Raw genomic sequence first — 26,810 nt, 5'->3', positions numbered from 1 at the left:
ACTTTACAAATGTCAAAACAAGATATGCATGTGGTTGAAAAGTCAAACAGATTGAAGAGTCTGCTGCTACATCTTTCCAACCCACTAGTTTGCTCTTTAGAAGCAACCCTATAAAAATGTTTGTTTCTAGTTCCTTTATGATGCCTCAACAATCTCTTGTTCACTAATGCTCATTGCTCATTAGTCTTTGTGCTTTTACAACATTTTAGACAGTACCTACTGACTTCCTACTGATAAATGAAGGTTTACCTCATATATATCTCCCTACTTCACCTTCCCTTTTTCTTTACTTCCCCATCATTTTTCACTATTTACACTTCTTCTAATTGATACCTTTGCAATTTTAAACGGCTTGTTAAATCTCCACTTCCTAGCCCAACAACCACAGCCAGTACCTCTTCACCTCCACTATAAAGGATCAAGATATTGATACACCACTTTTCTACTATCCATCTCTCCTAACCCATCTCCTTATTTCATATCTTTTATATTATCAAGATGGATAACCTTTACATTCTTTCTTGTAATGCAATTAAGTTCCTGGTTTGTCTGTGGGTTAATTTTTTTAACTGGAAGTTCAATGAACAATTTAAAGTCTGCAGTATCATGAATATGTAAATTTTGTTTCCTGCAGAGCCAAGTTGTGTAATTGGATTACAATTTCATCTACAAATTCAATGTCATGAGCACTGTACCATTCAAAGGAAACACTCCTATAATCAGGTTCAAATGGATTCTCCTTTCTCTGTTCTGCCATGTGTCTGCTATATTCCTAAGGTTATCAAAACTCTCATTCTATCTAATCCATTATATCTCCTTCTTTCCCTAAGTCTGGATTGGGAAACCTTGGTCCCTTGCTCGTACCTGGACTGGTTACTCCTTAAGTCTCAGTAAAACCCAGTTTGGGGGATTATACACCATTGATCTTCTGGTTTGGCACCTCTATCCCCTAAAGCCTATCTTGTCTTTTTTCTTGGTTTAGTTGCAACACGTCTTTAAATAACTGTTTAAAAATGGTGAGCATCATAGAAACAGACAGACCAATGGAATAAAGGAGAGAGCCCCAAACAAACTTTCACATACATGGTTAAATGATTTTTAACAAGGATGTCAAGATCATTCAATGGAGTAAGGAGAGTCATTTTAACCACTAGTGCTAGGAAAACTGGATATCACATGTTGAAAATGAAGTTGGACCCTTACCTTATATCACATGCAAACATTAATGGACCAAAATGGATCAAACACCTAAACATAAGAGTTAAAACTATTAAATTTTTAGGAATAAACATACAAGGAAAGCTTCATCATGTTGGACTAGGAAAGACACCAGAAACACAGGCAATAAAAAGAAGTAGATAAACTTTATCAAAGTCAAAAGATTTAGAACATTATAGGGCCCTACCAACAGATCAAAAGGCAATCCCGAATGGAAGAAAAGATTTACAGATCATCTGATAAGGTGTTGATATCCAGAATATATAAAGAATTCCTAAACTCAACAACAAAAACAGCCCAATTAAAAAATAGGCAAAGAAAAGAAAAACAGAGACAAAACCAAAGATTTATAATAAAACCTTAAATTTCAAGATGGGAAAAAAATAGGCAAAGAACTTGAATACACACTTCTTTCAAGGAAGATACACAAATGGTCAATAAGCATGTGAAGAGATGCTCAACAGCACTAAGCATTAGGGAAATGAAATCAAAACCACAATGTGATAATACATCATACCTGTGGATGGCTATTATAGCAAACAAAGCAAACAAAAAATAACATGTATTGGTAAGGACGTGGAGAAATTGGAACCCTTGTGTGTTGCTGGTGGGAATGTAAAATAGTGCAGCTGCTGTGGAGAACAGTATAGCAGTTCCTTAAAAAGAAAAATAAACATATAATTACCAGAAATTCCATTTCTGGGTATTATCTAAAAGAATTTAAATCAGGGACTCAAACAGACACTTGTACACCAATGTTCATAGCAGCATGATTGATAATAGCCAAAAGGTAGAAATAATCCAAACATCCATTGACAGGTGAATGGATAAACAAAATTTTATATACACATACAGTGGAACATTAGTCAGCCTTTGAAAGAAATGAAATTTTGATACATACTACAACATGGATGGAACTTGTATTCCATTGTATGATTCATCTTGGATGAGATCCCTACAATAGTCAAATTCATAGAGGTAGAAAGCAGAATAGTAGTTACCAGGGTCTGAGGGAAGGGAGTCAGGAGTCTTTATTGCTTAATGTGTATAGAGTTTCAGTTTGGGATGATGAAGAAGTTCTGGAGATGGAAAATAGTGATGATTGCACAACAAATGAATGTATTTTAACACCACTCAACTGTACACTTAAAAATGGTTAAAATCATAAATTGTACATTAGGTATATTTAACCATGGAAAAAATAATATGGAAACAAGTAAGCTACTTAGAATAGTTTTTAAATGAAAAAAAATATTTTGACTTCTTCAAAACCTAAAAATCTCTTTAATTTTCTGTCAGATTTTATTGACAGTTTAGCCAAGTATACAATTCTAGGTTGGAAATAGATTTTACTCAGAAATCCGAAAACTTTTTGCCATAAGAAGTCTAATGACAACCTGACTCTTGTTTCATTTTTCTCAGTTCTTAGAAATTTAACATGTGCTCTTAAAATAAGACATACCTATTGGATGAGACCTACCTATTAAAGACCTAAGAAATTCAAGGTGGACTTTTCCTTTATGTTTTTAAATTACAGGTTAAAACGGGTCACCTGGTGGCTCAGTCAGTTGAGCATCGGACTTTGGCTCAGGTCACGATCTCATGGTTCGTGAGTTGAAGCCCCATGTCAGGCTTTGTGCTGACAGCTCAGAGCCTGCTTTGGATTCTCTGGCTTGCTCTCTCTCTTCCCCACCCCTGCTCATATTCTCTCTCTCTCTCTCTCAAAAATAAGTATACATTAAAAAAATATATAGATAAAGCTTCAAGCTTAAGTTATAGGCATATGATCTGTTAAGATATCCAAAGATTGAGGGAGCCTGGGTGACTCAGTTGGTTGAGCGTCCAACTCTTGGATTGAGTTCAGGTCATGATCTCACAGTGGATTCAAGCCCCGCACTGGGCTCCATGCCGACAGCGCACTGGGACTCTCTCACTCCCTCTCTCTGCGCCTCCCCTGCTTGCTTACTGTCTCAAAAATAAATAAACGTAAAAAAAAAAGAAATCCAAAGATTGGTTATGGTATTTAAAAATAACTCATTCTCACAAACTTCAGAGTCTGCAACTAAGTGACCATGGACATCAAATTATTAAGAAAAATGTTCTATACTTATTCCAATAAGGAGTTTGAATCCTATATGGGTATTTATTTCTTTTTATGCCATGTTATAACTTAGAAATAGTGAAGCCAAGGGGCACCTGGGTGGCTCAGTTGGTTTAGCGTCTTGACTCTTGATTTTGGTTCAGGTCATAATCTCAACAGTTTGTGAGGTCAAGCCCCAACTCGGGCTCCCCACTGATAGTACGGAACCTGCGTGGAATTCTCTCTCTCCCTCTCTCTCTCTCTGCCCCTACCCTGCTCGTGCACGCACATGCTCTCTCTCTTTCTCTCTCTAAATAAATAAACTTAAAAAAAAACTTTAAAAAAAGAAATAATGAAGTCCTACTGCCTAAACATGCACTATAGATCTAGATCTAGATAGATAGATATAAAGATATGTATATATATCTCCTAATATCTATTCTTTCTTTCTATATCTATCTATCTACATCTTAATCTAAAAAATAGCATGAAACTAATGATTGACTGTAAAGACAAAGGCACTGTTGGGGTTGATTTTATCAAGAGAGACTGCACAATATCTTTTGATACTAGACATTTAATTAAAAGCCCTATGTATTTCAATTTTTCATTTTTTTCTTACCTTAAATGGGAAGACTGTCAAGCCTGAGGGCTTAAATACAAACCAGAAATAATTAAAGTGTATAATCAAAGCTAGACTTTTAAGTAAGCTTTTTTCATATCCTTATGCTCTGAGTTCATTTTCAGTAAAAGGAAGGCTAGTGATATTAACTTAGCTGGGCTATCCTCTAAATATCCTGTATGCATAATAGACATTATAATCCAGACATTTATAAGCTTATTTCTTTATATAACACGCTTTTGTATTACTTATTGTTACCAAAGAAACATAATCTTCTTTTCTGCAACCAGAAAGTCAATGATGAATACCCCTAAATGATACCAAGGAACATAAACCATTTTACTGGTTATTACTTGTTCCTTAATTCTGTTTACTGTTTGTGGGCATTTTCAAATTGTTGATTTCTGAATTTGAATTGAATTATCTTTGCTTCATAAAACCATACAACGTTTGGGGCCTGATTACCATTACATCTAACAACCCAGCAGCACGGCCAGCTAAGATGCTGCTGTCCACTGTTCCCGTGCCTGAATGCAGAAACAGCAGTGTCTCCATATGGGGGCTTCCTCACTACCATTCCCTTGTTCATCCTTTGGGCTCCAAGCAAAATGCATGGTTTTGTTCGGCAACATTCTGTTGGATTTAGTTTCATTTGATGTAATGCTATTACTTTTTTTCTAGTGGTCGATGTTGTCTTACACATTTAGCAGTCAAATTACATTATTTTGTTTTATGGAATTTCCGCCTGCTTTTGCAATCTGTCAGCACTGAGAACAGGGAAAGAAAAAAGGACAAATGACAGTTAAGTGTGCTCATCTTATAGGGATCACTGCATTTGGTACTGTTATTTATATATGTATTTTTTCTACCATTAGCCCTCCTCTGAAATGGGAATTCACTCCATTACTTAGTTGTTTAACTCCCATCCCACCATAAACGTAGACCCACATCTTATTTTTGTGTGTGTCTGACGTTATAAACCATATAGTATATTTCACCAAATCTAAAGAATACTATAATCTAAGAAATAGGACACATATATCACTTTTAATATTTTACATTCATGTGGTACCTCATATCTTATGAATTATATTTTATATATTCAATCACATTTGATCTTCAAAGAAGTTCCACAAGAAGAAAATTATTAGTCTTATTTTACAGATGAGAAAACAGAAGCTCAGAGAGTAAAGGGATTTGCCTAAGGTCACACAGCTATTGATTTTCAAGGCCAGGAAGTTAGCCTAGCTTTCTGACACCAAGTCCATGCTCTTACAAATATCTAGCAACTGCTCTTCTTTCCCTCGGTTACTTCTCACATATTACGATGGGGACAAGTTAAAAGGAGAACTTGCCTGTCAGGTCAAGTGTTGCAGCATGTCATATATCAGATTAGGTGAGAAAAACCGCTCGTAGCCTGACAGTCCACATCTTCCTCAGTCTTGTGCCAACTTCCCTTGTCAACCTTACTACTCTCTATTCTCTTGGATGTACTTTTGGTCTAGTGAGACTGAGCAACTTCTTTTCTAAGAAATGTTAAAAATTTAAATTGTTAAAAAATTTTGTTATCCGTTAACTCTGACCAAGTCCCCACTATAAGCTACTTGGAGACACAAAGGGAAAAGAACTCACAGTTATTGAGAGGATTCTAGGGTTGTTATCTGTCCATATGTTATCTTAATTACCCTTTAATACAACCTTTTAAGATAGGTGTATTCTCTTCCTTTTTGCAAACAAGAAACCTGAAACTTAGAGATACTCAGTAACTTCCCCATCCTCATGACATGTTTTGAACTTCATAGATTATTGTAAGTTCAGAGCTAGTGAGTTTTAATTTTTTCTTTACCAAAGTTCTCTTGTTTATCACCTAATTAGAGAAACAGATGTCCAGTGAAACTCTCCTTGAAAAGTATTACGAGATACCACTTAATACATATGTTACATTAGAAATCCAATGTAATATCTGATAGATTAGAGTATATCTGTTCTAAATGCTACCATTTTCTAGGAAAAATGAGTTGCAGATAATGTGGTATAGCTTAGGAGAGAACAAAAGCTCTTCAACGAGGCTTCAGGGAGTAAGTGGGATTTTTCCAGACTTCTGATTGATGGAGAAGGAAGGAGAGGGTATTTCAAGATAAGAACATGGTGTGGTTGGAAGAGTGAACTGGGAAAGGCTGAATCTCTGAGGGAAAGTGACTAATGGAATGTGTGCGGGGAATGAGTCAAATTATGGAAAGGTTTGAACGTCAGACTAAAGGGTTGGACATTTATTTTACAGGCAGCAGGGAATGATCTTGGAACCCAGGTTGATAGTAGTGTTTGAGGAAGGTGAGAGTGGGAAAGTGTTCATACTGGAGGGAACACTGGAAATGGGACAGAGTATGAGGCAATGTGTCTGTGCACACGTACAAGACTAGGTCAGAAGCCATTATGAAAGAAAATTCATAGTACTTGGTAAGCAGCTGAATCATAGTACTTGGTAAGGAGGGAGCAAGCAGTGAGTTAAGATGGCTGCCAAAGCTTCGATGCAGGCAATGGAAAGAATAGTAGTACCATTTCGCAGGCATGGTGATCAAGGGGAGGAAATATGTCAGATGAATTAATTTGAAGTCATGACTGTATATCCAAGTGAGAAAGTCCAATACACAATTAGAGATGTAACACTAATTGCAACGATAAAGGATGATAAAATGTGGCTTTAGATGTCATCTACATATGGACAAAAGTCTTAGGAACAGTACTGGTCACCACAGTAGGAAAAGGTAGAAGCATCAGGGAGGTGGGCATGGCCAACCTTGCTGGCTTTCCTAATTTCATCATTTTCATGCAATTTTCTAAGGGGTAACCCAACTTGTAATAACCCAAATTATTACACATTTTTTAGCTACTAAAACCACTAGTCAGGCTGTGATATATATAAAACTATTCATACAGTGTGATAGTGGGAAGGAAATAGGGAAGGAATATCCAATAGGAACACTGAAAACTTTGCAAAATCCACACATTTCTTAAGGAAAAAATGCATGACTTTGTATAGAAATCATTTACTCTGAGATAGTCAAGTAAGTTTTCATTTGGACAGAAGACTTATTAGAATTTCAAATCTCTAAATCATAAATAACTTCGGGATATAGCAATGGAACAGGCAGTCCAAATATTTAATAAAGTCAATGTTCATTACTTCATATAACTATATTTTCAACATAAAATGGGTCCCCAAGATAGGTAATGTGCCTTATTATTTAAATGATCAAAGAAAGTATTACAGTTCTTACGTGCTCATTACATTAGCAAGTATTATTAGGAAAAAAGATCTAATGAGCTTTTTTTTCTTAAGAATGTGAGAAAAGTAGCTCTTTATCATGAACAAGTTATATTCTTTAAGTCTACGTATCTTTTTTGTTTTATTTCACTTTGTTTTGTTTTAGAGAGGGGCTTACTATACTTAATACTTTGAGAAAAACTTTCTGTACCCTGTAAAATGATGTTTTATTTATTTTTTTAAAGTTTACTTTTGAGAGAGAGAGAGCATGAGGGAAGTGCAGAGAGCTGTCAGCACAGAGCCCAACACAGGGCTCAATCTCACAAAATGTGAGGTTTTGACCTGAGCCAAAATCAAGAGTCAGATGCTTCCCTGAGTGAGTCACCCAGGCACCCCATAAAATGTTTTAAAAATAGAAGGTATGTAGGGGCGCCTGGGTGGCTCACTCGGTTAAGCGTCCGACTTCAGCTCAGGTCATGATCTCACAGTTTGTGGGTTGCTCGAGCCCCGTATGGGGCTCTGTGCTGACAGCTCAGAGCTTGGAGCCTGCTTCGGATTCTGTGTCTCCCTCTCTCTCTCTCTCTGCCCCTCCCCTGCTCATACTCGGTCTCTGTCTCAAAAATAAATAAAAACATTAAAAAATTAAAACAAAAATAGAAGGTATGTTTATCTTTAACCTCATTCTTTTATTGTACCTAAGTCACTGATTATAATCTCAATGTTATCTCCATTCATACTGATGTCATCATTCTTTAGACACAGGATTTCTAGATCTGTTTCCTCATCTTTTACTCTAATAGTACAATTTAAATGTTCCTCTTCCTATTTTTCTCTTTGATCATTTGTGTTACTCTTTTCCAAACTCCCTCTAATCTGGCCACGTTCCTCTGGTAATAAAGTGTACGGAGTGGACTGTAATTTTCCGGTCAAATCTTAACGGAGTCATTTAAATGTCAACAGCCACATTTTTCAAATGGGAATGCCAGGAGTACTTTATAGTTCTGCAAGCCAAACAATAATATTATCTATGGGCACTCAAATCTCATGCCTCAGGGAGTAAACTGGAGAGTTTGTAAAGAGAGAGCAAAGTGTTTTTTCCTTCTTGGGCATTCACATTTTAACTAATTCAATTTATCCACTTGGATTTTAGTGTGTGTGTGTGTGTGTGTGTGTGTGTGTGTTAGTTTCCAGTTCTACAACTATTGGTAATTGCCATAGGCAATATACAAAATTACATAAGCCAATAACCTTACATTGAAAGTCTTGTGCCTGGAAACTCTCTTGAGCTTGTAGTTCTTAATAGGTAAATTTCATTTGATGTATTATACAGACACACGTTCTTCTCCAAACAATAATTTCATGATATCCTATATGGTGCCCATCAAATTTTCAAATAAACTTTGTGCAAAATGATGAACTTTCAAGATTTATCATGGGAATGTAAGAATTAGGAATGTTTTTTAATTAATGAAATCAGTGACAGAGAATATGATGGGCCTTACACTAGATTTCTTTTGTGTCAATTATTATCAAAGGCAGTTGTCACAATTACTGCATTGAGTAATTTCAAAATTTCAGTATAAGAGGATGACACACTCCTCTCTGTGTGTGCTACGACTAGCTACCCACTCCCCCAGGTACCAGTGATGCACACCCCAAACTATATCAGGGGCTTGTTTGAGAGGTAGATACAAGTAGTGATTATTGAATGCAGGTGAAATTTCATCTCCATGCTCCAACTAGCATTAACCACAGGAGACATGTGGTTTTGACTCTGTTGCTGTTGTTGGGAGAGGTTACTTTTCTATTGCCCTCACTTTCTTACGTGGTGGAAAGGAATATGATTGGAGGAGTCACAGCTAACTTAAAGCTCATGAAGATGTGCTTCTTTAATGCTGCTAACAGCTCTGTCAACACAGTGTCAGGTGAACTGATCAACAGCTGGGGCAGTTGGGGGATTCATTTGATAGCAGGAGCAGAGAGTCCAATTAAATTGCTTTCATGCCAGTTAGATTGATTTAAAAGACTGAATTTCCATCTCCTTTCCCATGAGTGATTATCTCTATGAGCAATGTGATTAGCTAAATCAAATATGAAATATGACAAACTCTAAAACCTACTTGGGTCTGGTTTGGTTATACTTAAAGTAGAAGAGGTGGTGGGGGGAGTAAAAAGTAGTTGTCTCAAAATTTTCATTTCTGTATTTTACATTCCAGTCAAAATCACTGGTTCTTGTGTTCTAAAACATGCCTGTGTTGTTGAAACAGGGTTTCGTTATTTTTTCATTGAAAAAGATTATATTAATAAATAGAACCAAACATGTAAAATGCACGTTGACAATATTTAACTTCAAATAATATACATGACATAATAATATATGTTATATGAAGTAAAATAATGAATATGTGTCATAATTAACATATATATTCAATTCCATAAACTGAAAATTTGCTGGTAATCAAAGAATCTGAAGGTTAGAGTTATTGAGAAAAAACATTCTTTCATTTCTGTAATATGTTCTAAGGAAAATGTGCTTGTATTTGAGTTTCTTTTTTTAAATTTTTTTTTTTTTTTTTTTTAATTTTTTTTTTTTTTTTTTTTTTTTCAACGTTTACTTATTTTTGGGACAGAGAGAGACAGAGCATGAACGGGCGAGGGGCAGAGAGAGAGGGAGACACAGAATCGGAAACAGGCTCCAGGCTCTGAGCCATCAGCCCAGAGCCCGACGCGGGGCTCGAACTCCCGGACCGCGAGATCGTGACCTGGCTGAAGTCGGACGCTTAACCGACTGCGCCACCCAGGCGCCCCTGTATTTGAGTTTCTATCCCTTCTCATAAGTGTCTATCAGTTTTCACTCATTACATCTATTCATTTTTAATACTAAATGCTTTTTGGTAATTACTGTGTTAAATTCTTGATATAATTTTACTGAATACATAATGCTAGGGTGCTTTTTAAAAGTTCTGATTTTACATTTATTACCATAATATAGTTTATTTAGAACAAAACATTAAAGCATGGCCCTAATTAGTAGTGAGAAATGATCATTTTAAGGCTACAGACCCTAGTAAAGATTAATATTCCTACTTGATATTGCAAAGAAGGTTTTACAAGTTCACGAGTGCCAATTACCAGGAAGAGCAAGAAATATGGCAGCATTACTCTTTTGTCATTTTGAGAAATCATGGCCCTATTAGAAGTATGTCTCTGTTGAATGTACTGTCAGCTCAGACTTTATTCTCAGAAGGGAACAAAGGCATTGTTAGGGTATCTACCACAATCTAAACCCAATTGCTTTGTTGAGTCCTGGGTCCACATGGAAAATTTTCAGAAAAGACTATGGGTAACTAATTTAATTTTGCTTATTGTAGTTGTGATCTTGGCTTCTGACAGCCATGGTCCTTGCCTGGCCATGAGGGACATGTTACATCATTATATCCACTTTTGGCTTCTAATGGGACTGAGAATAATGCCCTTGTATTTGCAAAGAGAGCTCTTTTCACATGTGACTGCACTTGCTCTGTTATTGGAGATTATTCCATTTCCTATTTATCCAAACCCCAGATTATGCTAAGAGTTCCAGAAGCTTTCTGAGCCACCATGCTGGTGACATGTTCACAATATTCAGTCATTTTGGGTGGATCATGATTCACACAGGTACCTTCTGTATGTAAGTCTGGAAGCCTTTATCCTAGTCCATGGCAACATGCCTCATCCCAAATGTACCCAGCCTTGTCTGGTCAAATCTCAGGAAAATATCATGCAGACAACTAGTGAGTTGGGAGGGGGGTGGGGGGTGGGGATCAGCATCAATGTACCTGTTGGAAAAACAAAAGGTGTATGTCCTACCTCCATCCCCCTTCAGGGCCAGCATCAAATTCTTTTCTTCTCTTTATATAGATTGCGTTTGGCAGCTCCCACATTTACCTTAACCAGATTTCCATCCTGAAAAGTAAAAATATTTCATGTAGTATTTTCCCACATGAACTTGAGACAACCTAGTGCAGCAGACAGAAAGGTAGTATCAGTGTGGAGTGAGGCAGAGGGAACATAGCCTAAAATTTTAAGGTCACCCTGCCTCAGTCACATTCCAATTCTGACAGTGTGATCTTAGACAAATAATTTAAATTCTCTAGTTCAGTTACTCCTTTATTAAATAGACTAATAATGATGGTACTCAAAGAACTATTATGGATACTGTATATACCTGTGTGTGTGTGTGTGTATACATATATATATATATATATGTATAGACACACACTATATATATATATATATATATATATATATATATATATATATATATATATATATATATATATACCTGTAAAGAAGTTAGCTCAGTGCCTACCATATAGGAACGTCTTGGTAAAACTTACCTGGTATTATTACACAGCGTAAATACGTAACAGATGTAGGACTGAGATCTAACCAGAAATCCAGTCCTTGTTTCGTCATGTCTCAGAATAACACAGTTACATTTTAAATCCTAAGAAGCGTAGTTTTGAAATTTGCAGTTCACTGGCCCTCATCCTAAGCCTCTTAGATTTCTAAGAAACTAAATTCCAGACTCACGATGTCTGGAAGTATCACTAAGGACGAACTCAAACACAATACTTACAATCATACTACTAAATGGCAGAAAATGTTGTGTTTAAGCATCTGGCATTTTTCAAAAAGTTCATGCTCTGTCCAAGAACTGCTTAAAAAAATACAAATACAGTCACTCAGAGCTTATCTCTTACTTTAAATCTTCAAAGGACAGCCAAATCTGTCTCAACTAAATTCAAAAGAATCAATGAGATCGTACTTATCTTCTCAATGAAGAATACACAGACAGCTCATTTATTTTTCAAGCCTTCACTGCAACGTGCAAGTGTAGGATTTCTGCAGCTGCTAAGATTCTGAGAGTTGCTCTAAACTATCCCATCTTTTCTACATTTTCCTTTAGAAGGGCAGAGAAGAAGGCATATTAGGTCTAAGAATGTGGTAAATTCCACTTATTCTTCAATGATTGCTTTCTTGTATGACAATAAGCCCCAGTGTAGTATTAGCCCCCATTTAAAAAGAAAGTATAGTCTCAATCTATGTATACATTTGGTGTGTTATTAAAAATGTAGTATCCTCATGGTGCTGATATTTAAATAAGATTAATATTCACCTATCTTTTGGTAGAATCAGGTTACACCAAATAAAACAAAACCTGCCCCTCAAACTCTTACAGATAATTTCTTTAGCTTATTAATGTATAGCCTTCCAGAATACATACACACACACAAACACAACACACACACACACAAACACACACACCATAAATGTTTGTAAATTTTCCCCTTTAATAGGGTTTGCATCATTTTAAAATATTGTTCTGTTTTTAAATTTTTTTAATGTTTTTATTATTTTTGAGAAAGAGAGAGACAGAGCATGAGAGAGGGAGGGGCAGAGAGAGAGGGAGACACAGAATCTGAAGCAGGCTCCAGGCTCTCAGCTGTCAGCACAGAGCCGGACACAGGGGCTCAAACTTATGAACTGAGAGATCATGACCTGAACTGAAGTCAGACACTTAACTGACTGAGCCACCCAGGTGTTCCTTTAAATATTGTTCTTTTAGAACTTGTTTTTGTTTGATTTTACTCCATGTGTCATATACTTCTTGTCGTCTGACTTTTTAAAAAACTGTAAACCCAACTCTAATTCTTTAGTCTTCAAAAGCTTGTAAATTATTACCTTTATGATTTTAACATTTTAAAATATTTTCATTCGGGGCGCCTGGGTGGCTTGGTCGGTTAAGCGTCCGACTTCGGCTCAGGTCATGATCTCACAGTCTGTGAGTTCGAGCCCCGCGTCGGGCTCTGTGCTGACAGCTCAGAGCCTGGAGCCTGTTTCAGATTCTGTGTCTCCCTCTGTCTCTGCCCCTCCCCTGTTCATTCTCTGTCTCTCTCTGTCTCAAAAATAAATAAACGTTAAAAAAAAAATTAAAAAAAAATATTTTCATTCAAGCCTTTACTACTTTATTCTAATCTATATAGGCTCTCTCTGTAAGTCAATTTGCTAATGAAATTCCAACTTGAAACACATTATAGTCAGTAATGATGTTATTCAGATTATACTAAATATTTTTCAAATACTGTATTCAACAAAAAATACCAAAAACCTATTATGCTTAATATTTTTGTGTATATAAATATATATTTCAATACACCAGCATTATGATATATGAGGAAACACTTCATCTAAATTTTATCTGCCGATGTGCATAAGACTACTGCAGGTTAAACTTATATTAAACTTATTTCACCAAACATTATGAGGGAAGCATTTTGACACACAAAACGTTTATCCTCTTTCATATTGATATAATTCCATCAAAACTCAAGGTAAACCAGAGAAACTGAAATATAAGTGAAAGGAATGTTTCCATAAATATCAATAAATGGAAAAAAAATTAAATGGCTTAAGGGACAATGTGAAAACATGTCTGACTTTTCAGGTAGATCATTTTCATTTTTGGTTTGGAGAACAACTGAAAAAATATATATACTAAGGCAGTAGAACAATGTGGTAACCAACACAAGAGTCTTTGCAGCCATCCGGAAGCCAAGCTGTGCTTGTGGAGAATTCGGTTACTCCAAACAATTTGTATGCGAGGGGTTATTCTCCATAACTCATTTGGGCCATGAGTAATTTAGTAAGCGGAATTAGATTTGATTTCCAAAGACTGTTTTTTTCCATATCACTGCATAGTTACAGACACAGTTCAGGTATGATGGATATGCTACTCCCAACACCCCACTTCCACAAATGGACAGAGCAGCAATGTGTTTTAGCCAATAGATCATTTGACCACTTGACAGATGATCGCTTAGTCGGAAAATGAATTTGGATTTCTAAACTCTAATGGAAATTTAAGGTCAAAAAATTTTTAACAAATACTTGTCAAATTTTTAAATTCTTACTGAAGTGACCAGTAATGTTGATGTAGGGCAGTAAAGTTAAGGGGATTTTCAACACCTCTAGAATTTATGAAAGATTATACCACTTAAGTGTAGGCACACCTGAAATCAATCTTCAGCAGTCTTTCTAGACTTAAAATATTTTATAAATTCTCATTTAACAAATATCACGTGCCTGAAAGAAGTTGCAAAATAAATGTTTGGTGGATGAATAGGTATCTCTTACGTGTGTGGCTTTGGGTTAAATGTAAGGATTGCAAACAAAGTGATATGGAATCTATCCTGGAGGAACTTAAACAGTAAGACCTGTACAGGGAGAGTACCTATATTCTGTAGAAAGTGGAAGGCCTTTAAGAAGATAGCTCCAACCATGTGCTGGAAATCAAAGGCAAAGAGTCGGAGGAGGCAGAATTTGAGGTGGGACTTTAAGTGCTGGAATGATTTTGGATGTGAGACCAGGAGAGGGACGTGCTAGAAGGAGAGATTTCTGCATGCAAGGGCACAGATGTGCAGACACTGGTAGGCAAGGGGAAACTAGGGAACCTTTGGGATCAGGGAAATGAGATGGTCAGGATTGTGCCTGGGGAAGACTAATCTGCAGAAAGCACATGAGAGGTATGAGAAGGTGAAAAGACTGTAGGATAAGAAGTGGAAATCCTTCAGGTCCCTGGAAATGTGGAGCTGAAGCTTGGAAACAGGTCAGAGTTGGCAATAAAGGTGTGGGAATCTGGGAGTCGTCTTCCTCTTCCTAATGTTCACACTTGAGAAGCCTCTGGAAGAGCAAAAGGACCAGGACAGGTCCTGGGTGGAGGGTGGTGGCGTATGTAGTACCGACTTCTCTGCAAAACATCCTGCCCAACATCTGGCACCTGGGGGGGGGGGGGGGGGGGAACACCCAGAGCAACGTAAGGCCTGTGGAGAGTTGAGAAATCAAGGTGTAGAGATAGATGATAGTGCATCCCAGCAGGTCAGGGCTACTAAAACAGAGAAGCAAGGTCTAAGTGCGATATATTTAAAACGGAGTGTGTTTGGACCCTCTTCAATAACCATCTTCTTGGCCTAAAGAAACTCCGAAGGGAGTCCGGCTTTAAATATACTACCATGGCTTTTAAAAGGGTGTTTTAGGCAACTTTGTTTGCCTAACAGCCCCTGTAACCGTACTCACTAAGAAGCATACAGGTCGGGAACCTGGAGAGCCCAGTGATGTTATTATTGAAGTCCATCCTGTCTTTACCGCGTCCTTAAGGTAGGGAAAGGTCTGGGTGTCCACCAGGCGGCCTCGCCAAGGAGGAGCTTGGCACTAATTCTCCAGATCGCAGGGAGAGCGGGCAAAAGAAAGAAAACGAGAGTACGAATAGCGCCCCCGTGGGAAGTAAGAGTTAAGGCTGCCACCAACCCACCCGGCGTTCACCTCAAACCCAGGAAAGAGAGATTACCGGGGCTGGCGACGGCCCTTGAACCGAGATGTAGGTGCTGAGAGGAAAGTCAGAGCCTGTCTGCGCTCTCGGGTAGCCCTTCATTCCTCCGGGAAAATACTCCGGGCCGTATCACTCAAGGGCCATCTCTCCTCGCCCCAGGTCCCCGGGGTGGGCCCCGGGTCAGGGTCGCGCGTCAGGGCGGGCGCGGGGAGAGCCCAGCAGCTGAAAGTGCAAGGACCCAGGGAATCCCGCGAAGCCACCAGAGCGCTTCTCGGCGGGGCACCCCGGGCTTTCCCCGCCGCCGGGTGCTCTGCGCCCGCCGAACGCGGACCCTCCCGCTCCGCAGAGCCGGAGCCACAGAGGGAAGCAGGTGGGTGTGGAGCCGGGCCCGCGGCCCGAGGGAGCAGCGGGCGCGCCCGAGGAGAGGGAGGCGCCCGCCGAGGTGTGGGCGGCGCCCGCCTGCCCGGCCGCGCCCTGGGTTCGGGGGCGCTGTCCCAGGCCGAGCGCACGGCTCCCGCGCCGCGAGGCCGAGCCTGGGCATCCCTGGCGGCGCCCGGTCGGCAGTACAGCCCGCAACACGGGCCCGCCGCCCACCTCGAGAGGCGCGAGCACCCCGGGGGAGGCGGAGGAGGAGGAGGCGGAGGAGGTGGAGGAGGAGGAGGAGGAGGAGGAGGAGGAGGAGGAGGCGGCGGCGGCCGCTTCAGCCCGCGGGTGCGCGGAGCGCGGGAGGAGGCGGAGCGCGAGGCGGGGTAGCCGCGGGCGGGTGTGCGCGCCGGCCCGGCGCCCCCGAGCGCCCTGCCTCGCCTCCAGCGCCCAGCCTCTCCCCGGCTCAGCCACAGACACACACCCACCAAGCACCCGCCACCCTCCGCCCCCGCCGGCCGCCGCCGCCTCTCCGCCCGCAGCCCGAGCGAGCGGCAACTCTCCGGCCCGCGCGGCTCGCCTTCCCGGCTCCTTCCGCGCGGCGAGCTCAGCCCCGCTCGATTTTTCCTTTTCTATCCCAGCCCTTTGCTTTCTGGGCGGCGGCGGCGGCAGGGGGATGGGGGCCCGCGTGGGGAAGGGGGCGAAGATCGATGAAGATTATTGTTCTTTCTAAGGATACCTTAGCTTCCTCCCGCCGCCTCTCCGTTGAGCTTTCCTGCCAGAGACCGTGACCAGAGTCAGGGATGTAAGGAGAGGGGGGAAAACGCCAGGAGCTCCAGCCAGCCGGGGAGACCCTCCTCTCCGTGGAGGGGAGGGGGATTTCCAGCGACAGATCATTGGCGAAGGGGACCGTCGCAGGGAGAGGAGCCCCGGAGGGAGCGGGGAATCCCACAACCCTTTGTGGTGCCCGAGCCCGTGCCGCCTGCTGAGCGGGGTCTGTGGGAGCTAGGTAAGTGAAGGGGCATTGCTGCTCCCCGAAGGGGTCTTCCTTTAAGAATGGATCATCGCGGGCAGCCTAGCCAGACTTGAGTTGCTAAAGGAATTGGAAACTGCCATATGGCGCCGAGTGGACTTAAAACACAAAGCTGAAGCTGACTTCGCCCTGAGAGGGTTGTTCGTGTAAAGGCTCTGTCCCCGTGGGGAAGGCGCTCCAGTGTTAGCCCCTGGAAAGGTTCTGAGCAGCCTGCCTGGGAAGGGATGGGGAATGTTATTTCTAGGAGACGAGCTCTTGTTGCCTTCTGTTCATTTGTTGGTAAATGCCACACTCACACGCACACACTTGTGGGACCGGATTTAGGGAGTGTGATGTCTCTGATGTATGAACAGTACTCAGAGCACAGAGACATGCATGCATTTTATCCTTCAAGAGGTGCGCGTTCTCCGTTCTGTAGCAAGGTTCCCAAGAGGGAGAACGAGTCTCTAAGGAAAGAGCTTCATGGCTGTTTCCAACACACTCTGCTAGGGGACTTGAGAATACAGTTGCCCTGAATGGCACCAAAAGACACCGACCATTTCCCTCATCGTCTGCTTCCAGTGCTTAATGACCTTTTTCAAAATAGTATGCCGCCATCCATTTTCTCGAATTATAAGCACTTTTGTGTATTCATTCATAAAAATCGTCAGTGTGCAATATGCACAAACAGGCCATTTATACACCATTTGTGACTGCCCGAGCGATATAATAATAGATACAAGATTGTCCTGAAAAATTTAGGATGCACAGATGTACACTGGGTTTATTTCGTGCAGGTTCAACCTTCCTTCTGATCAAGTTATGCAATAATGTCAATATTTTAAATAGCATTTCGCATTTCTGCTTTTGCACTGGTTTTTAGATTTTGTTGGGATTTGATTTTGTAAGCTCAGCTCAAAAGAGAAGTAGGAATTTGTAATTGTTATTAAATGTGTAGCATTGTGTGCAACAGTGGTCTCTTGTTTATCAATAACCATCAAGTGAGGTATTGAATTTCACAGGACAAGAGAAGGATAAATTCTGGTCAAAAATCTAAAGGCCAACTTGTCAATACTGCGTAACTTGCAGGAAAGATTTTGAAAAAAGAGCGTAACATTTAAAAAATATATCTATGTATAAAATAAAGTTTTACTTTATTTCACTGTTTAGAGAGAGAGAGAGAGTGTATGTGTGTGTGTATGTGAATAAATACAAAGTTGTCCAAAGCTTACTTGTAAGACATGACTACGATGGAGAGGCATCTAAATTAAAGAGTTCTTGATTCTTAAATTAACCAGTACTTAAGCAATTGAGTAATTGGGCCCATTATGTATGTGTATGTGCATTTAATTGCTGCTAGAGGTGGTGTTTTTAATGTAGGGTGTAAAAAATGTGCTTTCTTGTGTGGCCGCGTAGACTTTCTGAGATTATTGAGGGTACAGTGTATAAATAACTTTCTTCTCCACTGAAAAAAAGTACCGTCTTCACCTGAAAGAATGAATATGCCTCCACAAAGTAAATACTATAATCCCCTCCCTCTTGCTGCCAGGTTCAGACCAGTTGTTTACCACGAACAGAACTGTGTCTAATGTAGTCTTTTTCCTTTTCTGGCACCGCTCAGACTCTTGGAGAAAGGAGTGAATCAGTTGGCAGTTCTCTTTGCTTTCTTCCCCCTTTTAACCTTCACCATTCCTTCTGCACGGTGGTGCTTCCAGATCTCTCTCATACACAGACACACGCACCAACTCCAAAAAATAACTCCACTGCCTGCCTCTTTGAGAATTCTAGCTCTCCTCTCTTTTTCCAAGTAGAACCACTCGGTGTGTGGTGAAACTATTTCCAATGTCACTTTTCTCCCAAATCCCACAGTTTAGCTGTCCAGGCATGCACGTTTACTGAATATTCAGATGGGATTAGTGAAATAGGTCCTTATCTAATCCTTCCTGTTTGGCATTTAAAGATTCCTTGGTGACACCATAGAGCAACTGTGAACAGGGACCCATGCTTCTGATTTCCAGGATGGTGACAAAAGTGAGACAGCTAGGAAAATACAGTGGCAGGATATGCTTTCAGTCACACATTTCTTGGCAACTCAAAATAATATCTGCCCAGGTGTTTTTGCATACCTGCCTGCACATCTGTGGAAAATCTTCATTAACCATTGAAAAGAATATTTTTTTCTTGAATTTATATCTGGCATTTTGAAATGGTATTCTAGAGAGACTGGCATGTGTTGTATACACATTATGAAAGTGGACCAAATTACTGGTAAAATCTCAGAAAGCTACAAAATCTATTTCAGTCTAATCTAATGCATTTTTCTTGATAAATTATAAAGAAGTAATTAGATATTTGAAGTGTGCTATCCCTTAGAGACTAAATGCCTTAAAGTTGATAGGGCATTCTTCTCGTGTACATTTTAAGGTAAATACATAAAGTTAAGATACTCTGTTTACTTCAGAATGTAATATTCTTTGGGATTTGCCTATATTCATCAAGTGGCTTTTGCATAAAATCACTATGACTGTTATTTTCACAAAGGCTTCACAGAGAAGAGTAGACATGCATTATAAGTGATATTTTTTAAGTTCAGTAGTTTTTCAGAGTAGTTTTTAAAGTAAGAGCTTATGACCTTGTTATTCTTGAAGTGATAAAAGTTTATAGAGCAGCACAGTCTTACATTTCCTGGTTATATACTACAAGTATCTTCATACTCTAGGTCTGTAGCCCATTCTTGTTCCCTGGTTGTTTCCTTTTTGAGTTTCCTGAATACATATTCCCACTGACGCTTTATTGCAAGCCCCAGCTTTCGGACTTGCTTTCGATCCAGTGTGTGGGATCAGAGGCTCCTTGGCCTGTATAAGCCAACCCCTACCATGTTATCTTTAAAGGAAAAGTACCTGTTCCTGTAGGTTAAATTGTACCTATCTCTACTGTGATTTAATGTCATGTATCTGCTCACTAACTCATGCATTAATTCACTTGTTACTTATTAAGTGTGTATAAGGAGAAGAGTGCTTGATGAGAACCAGTACAAAACAGATAGAAAACATAATCCCTGTTACTCAAAGATTTTTTACAGTGTTGAGAATAAAACTTGAGTACTTAACTAGTTGAAGAATTACAGAATTCAAAATCAGGTATCTCTGGCATATACACATGCATTTAACAGTTTGATACTTAATAAATTAATTAAGGCAAATTCACAAAGAGGATCATGAAAATTTGTCACAGTCTATGCATTGGGGGATTATTAAAGAATAGTAATAATAACTTTTATTAAAGTGATTACATTTTAAATTGAAATTAAATTAAAACATTATTATAAATATTTCTATTATATTTTAATAATTTTGTTATTATTTTATTTATATAAACAAAATGAGTTTATTTTTACTGTTATTATTATAGTAAACACTTCAGCCAGGAAATGTTTTCAGTGTTTTACTGAAAAACATTAAATATTTTCACAACCACCGTATAAGGCATCTATCACTAATACTTTTCATTACATAGATATGAAAATTCAAGTACAGAGATTTTTCTTGTGTAAAGTCACATAGGAAGTAAATGGTACAGACTTGAACTCTGGCGTTCTGGCTCTATTTAACCACTATGATACCAAGAAGTATTAAGTGTGATCCCAAACAGAATAAGTAAAGATGTTCACAGCTTCTAGATTTATTTGAAGTTCTATCTTCCCATTAAAGGATACCACTGTAGTTACGATTACAGGGATACTTGGAAAAGGTCAAAAGAAGGGACTTTCAGTAGGTGAAAATCTCAAAATTTTCAACTTAAATTTGAAATAAGAAGGTACGTTAGTTAGAAGCAGATCTTTAAAAGCTGGGTAGACTTCTATCAGAATGCTAAAACATTAGGAAATACTGCCCTTAGAGTGACCACAGAGAGTAAAGCTGGATGAGACAGATGACTGACTGGCCAATGTCTCTTTTTTATTTTTATTTTTTTAATGTTTATTTATTTTTGAGAGAAAGAGAGAGACAGAGCACAAGCAGGGGAGGGGCAGAGAGAGACAGAGACACAGAATCTGAAGCAGGCTCCAGTCTCTGAGCGGTCAGCACAGAGCCTGATGTGGGGCTTGAACTCAAAGACTGCGAGATTGATGACCTGAGCTGAAGTTGGACACTTAACTGACTGAGCCACCCAGGTGCCCCAGTGTGATAGTTTATTTTATTTTCACTTCCAGTTTTTAAAAACTTTTGTGAATTATTTTGAATAAAGTATTCTAAATATCTTTAATTTATTATTTTTAAATTATATATTCATATATTAAAAGAAAATTATTAGTTTTCAATATAATTTTCTTTTACTTGTGTCCCTATATTTTCCTCTGTAAGATCTACTGCCCATATATTAAGGGAAATTGGAATATAGTCACTTAACAGGTTTACTTTCTAGTATATTGTCTAGAATGTGCTTATTTTACTAAGTGACAACTATAAAAGCATAATCAAATTATAAATTGAGATTTTCATCAAGAAAAGTTTATATAATGTTTGAGGTAAAGTTCTTTCTAAATAGCCACTGCTTCTGTTTTTGTGAAAAATACCATCGGGATTAAATTTGGAAGATAAAATGGCCAAATATTCCCTGAAGGATGCCCTATATTTAAATATTTAGATATATCCTCATGATTGGCATTTTCATTTTTCCCACAGATATTAGGTCTTACCGACTCAGTTGCATATTGTACAGACAGCTCTCAACCTACAATTGGCTTATAGCTTATAAGTTGATTTTATAGGTTTGGTTTTTTGGAACTTGTAATGCATTGAGAGAAAGAGTACTTTAAATGATGTTTGGGTCTCCAGACCAGTCCACAAATGCCCTTTTTAAAACCAATAATCTACCAGAAGTATGGTACTGTTAGTACTAAAAACATAACCATTCTGTATAGCAATATCCCTGGGGAATAATTTGATATAAATCATATTTGTTGACTTCTTCTGCTGTGCAGGGCACTTTGGGGGTACAGAGGTGAACATAGTACTGCTTGGGTCTACAAGGAAGAGAGAAAATTGAGGAAGTCTGTACCTAACTCACTCTGACATTAGGCAGAATGAAGAAAGCTTAATAATATTGGTATAGGCAAAATTGTGAATAACTGATCCCAAGACCTATCGGGAGAACCAAGGACTGCCTGCCTCCTTAGGACTCTTACTTGGTGTTTCATCTTCAGGGTATCTACTGAGCTCCTCCTCTGTGCCAAGCCCTAAGCTAGGTGTTGGGGACATAAATATGAATCAGACAGCATGCACTCACCGCATGCACATGCAGACAAGTAAATCATAACAAAATGTCATAAATGCTGTTGGCAGAACGGGATGGCAATTCAGTGGAGTAGTTGCCTAACAGAAGCATCCCGAGAGTAAAAAAATGTGATTCCTTGAGTTCCTAGATGCAGTTAGTCATGATTCTCTACTCAGTCAGACCCAATGTTCCCTTCATGTAAGTAAGGTTTTTGTAATGTCCCTTTTATGTTCCTGAAATGGTATTTATAGATAATATAACCTGTCTTCACAAGTAATATTTTAAAAAAATCAATGCATTCTCTGTCTGTAATAGAAGGCAGAAATAAAAGGAAAGCAGCTTATGGTAAAGTTGTCGGTAAACCAATATGTGTATGCTCATGCAAGGCTACGCTAAGAGACGTATTAAAGTAGTCAGATGCTTGCTACTTAAGATGCACCAATTTGGATTTGAGAGAAAATATTCAACTGAATACTGGTGATACTTTTGTATAGTTGGCATTTCAAAATAAGAATGAAGTAAATCTCTCCATTGAGTGTGACAGCTACATTTGCAAACATGTGGGTGTCCTGTATTAGTGAATGAGTTAACATGAGCAGCATTACAGTCAGTGACATGACTCCAAAATGGTGAGCGAATCTTGGTGAAGTTCCAAAGATGGTAGTTCCTTTCCTAGAAAATTCCAATGTAGAAAATATTTTTTTGTACAGCAGAGTTAAGATCTCATCACAGATACCAATAAGCAAGTATTTCACGTACATATTTGTCTGATGAGTAGTGTAAAACTTCTGGGGGTACAGGACTTCTGTACATGTTATGGGGTTTCTTGCATTCCTAGGCCTTGCCTTCCAAATATTTTACAATTGTAGAAAGACCGGGTTCATCTCATTCCATGACACTGATTATGGCTATAGTCTCCCTCTGAAGGAAGCCGATCTCATTCTAATGCATCACTGGGCTGTTTTGAAAAAGCAGGACTCTCTAAGTTTTTAGTAAGAAGATAAATTTAGAGACTGACTAAATAACAAAGAAAATAAACAGCAACAAAATCAAGCCATGTAGATAACTAAACAATGGAAACTTCCTAATAGTAGGCACAATATGTGAAGCTGCCTGATCTGATCATAAATGTCAGAGATACGTTTTCTATGTGGGAGTGTCAGACAAGACTTCACAGAGGAAATGACAAGTAAGCTCATTTTTAAGAGATGACTAAGCATTCTCCAGGCTAAAAAGGAGGCAGATAGAGAACATTCTAGGCGGAGGGAACAGCATTTGCAAAGCAGTGTCATAAAAAGGGCTTAGCTGGTAATTGGGGTTCAACGTTGGCAGTGGCAGGGAAATGAGGGGAGATGAGGCTGAAGGTTGGAGATTAAATAGGAAAGGTGTTCTGTGCTGTGCTAAGTCACTTGGATTTTATCCTAAAGGACAGGCAGTGGGGGTTAACTACAATTTTAAATAGAGTGACATGGTCCACTTTATGTGGGGGATGGTCTCTGAGCCAGCATGAGGAAGACGGACTGTAAGAGGAGAAAAGATGGAACCCAAGGAGACTGTTGAGGGATCCAGGTAGGGTAAGGTCCAGGACTTACCTTAACAGAAATGGCGAAGAAGAGAAGGGTCTGAATCCTCCATAGCAAACATGTGTGACCCAGGTGTCCCCAAGTCTTTCAGCTCCCATCCTGGGTTGGAATAACAGGAGTTGAGCCCCACTTTTTCTTCTTCAAGGGCCATTGTATTAGTTGTGGTAACTTGAGCTTCTGGAACAAAACTCCATTATTTACTCCATATTAGTGGAGTAGAAGTTTATTTTGTGCTCATCTGACAGTCCAACGTGTGTGTTTTGTGCAGTGATGTGGTGACCCATATTCTTTCTAAGGACCAGGGATTTGGAGTTCTCTGCATCTAGCTGGCAGTTGTGGAAGAGAGTGAACAGAGAGAAGGTTTACCCAACAGGTGACACACCTGGCATGCATTCGCATTCTGTTGGGGAGAGAATCACAGCACTCCGTCTATGTACAAAAAGAACTGGAACATCTAACCCCCGGCCAGTTAGCCACTCCCCAGCAACATTTCTGTATCATGGAACGAATAGCAAAATTTTGCCAAACAGCTGTTCCCTCATATTTTGCCTCTCTGGCCACACAGAGGAAAACCTCAGCCCAAGGACACTATCTGAACCCCTCCTGGTCCTTGCATCCATCTCAAAGTCCAGGCTGTAAGGGTGAGGTTAAGTCCTCCCCATTAAGTCTGAATATGGCTCCTCATTGTCCGGAAACCTTTATACTAAAAGACAGGTTGTTGGTCTCCCATGACATAATGATGGATGAGGTATAGAATAATTGCATTCAGAATTCCCATTTGGAAAAGGGAAGAATGGGCAATAAAGAGCAGTCATTGGCCCATGACATGGAAGAAATCCTACTGGACATTGCTAAAGACCTCCAGCCCTGGTAATAGGGGAAATTCTTTTTTTCTTTTTGACTCTGGTTTTGCTGTCTTGGAATGACTCTTTTGTTCATTGTTATCTGTATCCCTAGTCACCTCTGAGAGGTTCTTCCCTATACAATATTCACCGTGGTCACACCCAAAATGGATGTTGGGAAGTATGCCCTTCTTGGGAATTATATTACCTTCTCAGCACACTTCTTGCTTGTTCAAGTTCAGATGCCTTACAGGTTTTTATATAGTCACTGTTCTTTTGTGTTCTCCTCAGGCCAGGCTTCTAATTTCTTTGACAGTACAATTCCCTCAAAATCTTCATAGGTTTTTAATGTACGTGCTTTGTGTCAGTTACACTATTAACTAGTTGAAAGTTCTTTCCTCTTCCTAATTCTTGAACCTGCTTCATTTCTTGGTTCATGTCACAACCACTGTGTCTCAAGTGGTTACTTTGAGGTCATCTGAACAAACAGTCTTGGGTGGTTAGGTGACGTCCTTAATCAGATCTTTGTTGCAAGGCTGAGTCACTTAGCCAAACATGGGTATCTGTTATTCAAAGCCATTTTCAGTGTTCTTCCTCACCATTAGAGTCCCTGAAGCAATGTACTATTGCAGCTTTGTAGTCTTAAATTTCTAGACTTTGGCAATTCGCCCTAATCTGTGTCCTCCAGCCAATTCCTTCCTGAACTCATCCATTATCTTGTTACACCTTTTGCTATGAGCAGTGAGAGGCAACCATCACAGAGTAGCATTCTGGCTCTTCCTAGCCATTTCCTCTAGAGCTATAGATCTGCTCTGTAAATTAGTGCAGTTTTGCCAGGGCCTAGCAGTGTTCCAGGCCTCCAGTCTTCTCTGTCAGTCTCCTTGCTGAAGCCCATGCCCCGTATTTAGATTTTTATAAAGGCAGCACCCACTTCAAGGTATTAGTTTCAGAATAAGGTGGGACAATGCTCGCTGCTGTAACAAACACCGAAATGTTAGTGGCTTGACGTAATATAAAAGTTTTCACTCACATATCAAATGGGGAGAGGTGTGGGGAGAATAGAATGCTCACATCAAATGGGGGAGATATTTGGGGAGAAAGGGAGAATTAAAAAGGCACATCTAGTTCTTAAACATCTTGGCTCAGCAATGATGTCAGTAACACTTCTGCTTCTAAAAACTATTGAAAACTAGTCCGATGGCCCCCCCTAGATGCAGGGGGTGGGGCTGAGAAATGTAACCCCTGGCTTAACTGGTGCTTCCCAGTGACAATTCTCTCCTGTAAAAATGAAGCACAAATTTAGACAATTAGCCCATCTCTGCTGGGGGCATCTTCCTCCAGAGTAAATTGCAAAGGAAAACATTGAATTGCATTGACTCTTCAGTTAATCCGTTCAATGCATAGCATCTCCCCACCTCATTCCTGTCTTCTCGTTGGCTCTCCACCCAGACTTCCAGGACTAGGAAGTCTTCATTCTGTAAATTATCACTGGCATAAGGAGGCTCTTGTATGTAACAGGGTCTGGCTGATGCTTTGGGATAAAGGATGGTAATTCTACCATAGACAAAAAACTAATTCTAATTGAATCCTAGATGTCAATGCTTTTAGAAATGTCTTTACCATTTCTCACCATAGGGGTTTGCTCACCATCCCAGATCTCTCTGGGGCCCAGATACAAGCCATTTTCTAAGCGTTTTTCTTCCCCTAGACTCTTCCTCACATCTTGTCATGTAGGATTGTCCCTGTATCCTCTCTCAAGGTGCAGTGGACTTCGTGTGCAAGTCCACAAAGGGACTTGCCTGTAATAGCCAAACAGTCCATTATGTGTTTTTTTCCCCAAAACAAAGCAGCAGTTCTTTCTCTAAGAGGACTTATTGCTTTCTCATAGCCAGCTGTCTCAAAATTGTAGCCAGCTTTTTAAAGACATGCACTTAGCAAATATTCATTAAGCACTTTTCATATATAAAGCACTCTTCTAGGTCACCAGGTTAAACAAAATTGGTCATTACCCTCTCAGGGCTTATAGACTATTTGGAAACAAACAAAAGCTCCCAGATCCCTCGCTAGTGGCAAGGGCAGTGAGTCTGTCCTGGGTCCAGATGATTGCAGCTTCTTTATGAACTCTTTGCAAAGGAAAGTGATAGGCAAAGGCAAGCCTGCTGGAAATGAAAGGGGGAGAG

General features: G+C 39.6%; 1 protein-coding gene across 1 annotated transcript in view; it reads left to right on the top strand.

Moving 5' to 3' along the window:
* The first annotated feature begins 16,293 nt into the window (after positions 1-16,293).
* The window catches only part of KCNB2 (potassium voltage-gated channel subfamily B member 2), a 388,657-nt gene continuing 378,140 nt past the window's right edge, over positions 16,294-26,810 (top strand). The window contains exon 1 of the mRNA XM_025922800.2: positions 16,294-16,928. The gene's annotated coding sequence lies outside the window, so the exon portion shown is untranslated. The remainder of the gene's footprint in view (positions 16,929-26,810) is intronic.

The sequence above is a fragment of the Puma concolor genome, chromosome F2 (genome assembly GCF_028749965.1).
Source record: "Puma concolor isolate L17-30 chromosome F2, mPumCon1.1.hap2, whole genome shotgun sequence".
NCBI classification, from domain to species: domain Eukaryota; kingdom Metazoa; phylum Chordata; class Mammalia; order Carnivora; family Felidae; genus Puma; species Puma concolor.
Note: the sequence above shows the minus strand (reverse complement) of the source record. Positions and strands in the feature narration are given on the sequence as shown.